Consider the following 3,674-nt stretch of genomic DNA (forward strand, 5'->3'; position numbering starts at 1 on the left):
CCACCTGGAGAGGACAAATCCACCCCCCATCCCACGGGCAGCTCTTTAGGAAGAGCTCCAAGTGTCCCCCTGAAGCTCATCCCAGAGCCCAGAAGCCAACAGGGATCCTGAGCCAGCTCCGCTGCCTTTGGCAGCACTTGGGCAAATGAGCTGCAGCAAGGGGGAGGCAGCAGTGACTGGGACTGCTGCAGGCTGGGGATGAAGGAAGGGCCATGGACACAAGTGCTGAGATGCTCCAAAATCCAGAAGGAGGCTGGAGAACTGGGAAGGAACAAGTTCTGAAGGCACTGAAACAATGGAAACCCCTTGTGTGAAGTTCCCTGAAGGAACTCCCAAGGACACGGATGCTATAATGAGTAGTACCAGAAGACACAAATGCAGTAACACCAGGAGGTGGTCTGTATGACCCACAGGCAATGGCTTAGAAAAAGACCAAGTCTATATTTTATATCTCCTGTTTATTATAGTATCTATATTAAAATATATAATATGTAGTATATAGATGATGAATTACATTTATCATAAATTCATATGTGTTGTGTGATACATTTTGATATGTTTTGATAAATATTTTTATTTCATACAGTTTTGATATATTCCTCCAGCCTGGAGAGTGAAGATGTACAGCAGTCCAAAACCTTCTGCCCACACAGCAGTCAGCCCCGGCTGTGTGCATGCACACCCACCCACTGTCCTTGCTCTCCTCAGCACTTCAGGGCTGCTGTTTGCACAGAACTGGGATGAATTTAACTCGACAGAGCCACAAGTGGGCTGTCCAGCTTGTCATGAACACTCATGTGGCAAGGAACAACACAGAGCTCTTAAATCACATTATCACATGTCCTTTCATTCCTGCTGGGCACTGAGGAACTCTCAAAAGCACCAAAGACACAGAAAAGAGGTGAAAAAACTGGTATCATGCTACTGCTGGTATCCTCATGGAGGAAAATCTGTTGGGTTTCTTAAGGTTGTAGTTTTCCAAAAACTAGGAAAAAATCCTACTGCTCAGCACCAGTAGCTCAATTGTGAATGATTTTCTTGACTTGGCAAAGCTAGGATGTCAACAGTGGACTCCGTCCTTGGTTCAAATCACCTGCCCTCACCTGCAGACAAAAGCACCACCACCAGCAGAAGCTACATCACTCAATTTTCTCAAAAAGCTGGGTAACATTTTTGAGAAGAAAGAAAAACATGTCAGACTCTGTGGATTCATGACAGGACTCTGTGAAACAGTTGCAAAGCAAAGGGCAGCAGCTTCTCTCTGGGACACTCCTTGTGCTCCAGGGCAGCCGGGCTGTCCCAGCTGCCCAGGACCCGGCGCTGAGTGAGCTCTGCAGAGCTGCACAGCGGGGAGGCAGCTTCGGGCACCTCAGCCCCTGGCCAGGAGTGGCTTCTTGCTCTGGAGGGCTCCCTGGGGGCAAATGCAGGCTGCTGGCCTTCTGCTCTTGGCCCTAGCCTGGCCTTGCAGGGCTAATCCTGTTCCCTGTGTCACAAAAGTTCCCAGACTGAAATTTGTGCTCCAACATGACAGCCCCAAAGTCTGTGGCGTGTCAGGAAGCTCAGGAATGAACCTGCAGGGCTTGGAAAAGCTGTGCGTCCCCCAGAGCACAAGCAGTTCTCCAACAAGACTTCAAGGCTGAGGGACAAAGCTTCCCCCTTCAGCTCTCCACAGCAGCTCTAGGGAGTCTCTCTCCATTGTGAAATCTCCTTTGTCAGTCTACAGTGACAAGAGCTGGCTGCAGGAGGCATTTGCATTGGAACTCTCCCCAGATGGGGGGAAGAAGAGGCGATTCCTGAGGAAAGAAAAAGGCAACACTGTTTGGGAAAACACCAGCATGAGTTCACTACAACTCCAGGCCAGAAATCCCTTGAATAAAGCAGCATCCATCCATGGGGCAGCACTTTAGCTTTGAAATCAATCTGACAAACCTGCTGCCCCTTCCTGCTGCTGTAGCTGACTCTAAAGCACGAGAAATGTGCCAACTCTGCCAAAGACAGGCAGACATGGTGAGATAAAAAGAGCCAGTCTGCTGAAAAGGAGACCAAATGAATGTTTTCTAATGCCCCCTTTTCATCCTTTCCCCAGCCAAGCCAGAGCAATGTCCTTCCTCTCTGTCACCGATGGTGACCCAGGCACGGGATGCACAGTGGGGACAGAGCTCGCAACTGCTCCCAGTGCCTTCGCCACGGGCTTCCATTGCCCTGAAATGCCGTGCCGGGCGCTGCCCTTCCGTGCCGTGCCGTGCCCTGCGGAGCCCGGCCAGCGCCGGGAGCCGCCCCGCCCGCGCTGTGCCCGCGGCCCCGGCTCTGCCGCGCTCGTCCCCGCCAAGTCCGGCCCGCGCCGGGGCCGCGCTGGGCGCGAGCGCAGCGCCCCCCTCCGGCCGCGCGCCGCCGGCGCAGCCGCGGCCGTTGCGCCGCGGGCGTTGCGGCCACAGGCGGCGATCGGAGCCATGGCGGAGCTGCCGCTGCCCGCCGGGCTCAGCGCCAGCGCCTTCCCCGCCAAGCTGTGGCGCCTGGTGAACAGCCCCCGCGTCCGCTCCGTGCGCTGGGACAGCCGCGCCCAGGGGCTGCTCGTCCACCGCTCCCTCTTCGAGCAGGAGCTGCTCGGCCCGGGCCCCGCCCCCGGGGGCGGTGGCGCTGGGGCGGGGCCGGTGCCGCGCCCCTTCAGGGCCACGCAGTTCAGCAGCTTTGTCCGGCAGCTGTACCGCTACGGCTTCCGCAGGGTGCCGGGCTGGCTCGGCGCGGCTGCGCCGGGCGATGCCGGGGGCTGGCTGCACTTCAGCAGCCCCTGCTTCCGCCGCGACCGCCCCGACCTTCTGCTCCGCCTCCGGCGCCGGAGCGCGGCCGACAGGCGGCGGCCGGCGGCGGGCCGGGAGGGCCGCAGGCGCCCGCCCTGCGGCTCCCGGCAGCTCCCCGGGGCGCGGCCGCCGCCGGACGGGCGGCACGGGCGCGGCCGCTTCCAGCCGCTGCCCCGGGAGCGGCCGCCGCTGCCGCCCGGGCGCCCGCCCAGCGGCTTCCTGCTGCTGCAGCGGGAGCGGACGCTGCCGGACGGGCGGGAGCTGCGCAGCCCCCGGCCCGGCCGCCTCCAGCAGCGCCCCGGGGAGCGGCCGCTGCTCGCCCGGCGCCCGCCCTGCAGCTTCCACCTGCTGCACCGCGACCGGCCGGTGCCGGCCCGGCGGGAGGGGCCGAGCCGCTTCCAGGAGCTGTACGGGGAGCGGCCGCCGCCCGCCCAGCGGGAGGTGCTGGGGATCCCGCCCTGCGAACTGTTCGGGCTCCACGGGGAGCCGCTGCTGCCGCTCGGGCGGGAGGGACCCCCCAGCCGCTTGCAGGAGCTGTACGGGGGGCAGCTGCCTCCTCTCGACCGGGAGGTGCTCCGGCTCCAGCCCTGCAGCTTCCAGCAGCTGCACAGGGAGCAGCAGCCCCAGCCCCCGGCTTTTGACCCACGAGGTAGGAAAAGAGTTGTAGCCTTGTTTTTCCCAAACGTACTTAAAAGTGACTGTTTGAAGTATTTTTCCACAAGGCTCTGTCATTCTCAGCCAGCAATTGTCAAGCCTATTAGGAAGGGGAACCTAGAAGGCCAAAAAATTCTCTGCCTTTTTTTTCCTGCTTGCTGCCTGTGATGTTTGATCGAAGGCAGCAATAGAGCTCTGTATCCCAGAGCCACATTATGGAGC

This window comes from Passer domesticus, chromosome Z, assembly GCF_036417665.1.
Source record: "Passer domesticus isolate bPasDom1 chromosome Z, bPasDom1.hap1, whole genome shotgun sequence".
Lineage (NCBI taxonomy): Eukaryota > Metazoa > Chordata > Aves > Passeriformes > Passeridae > Passer > Passer domesticus.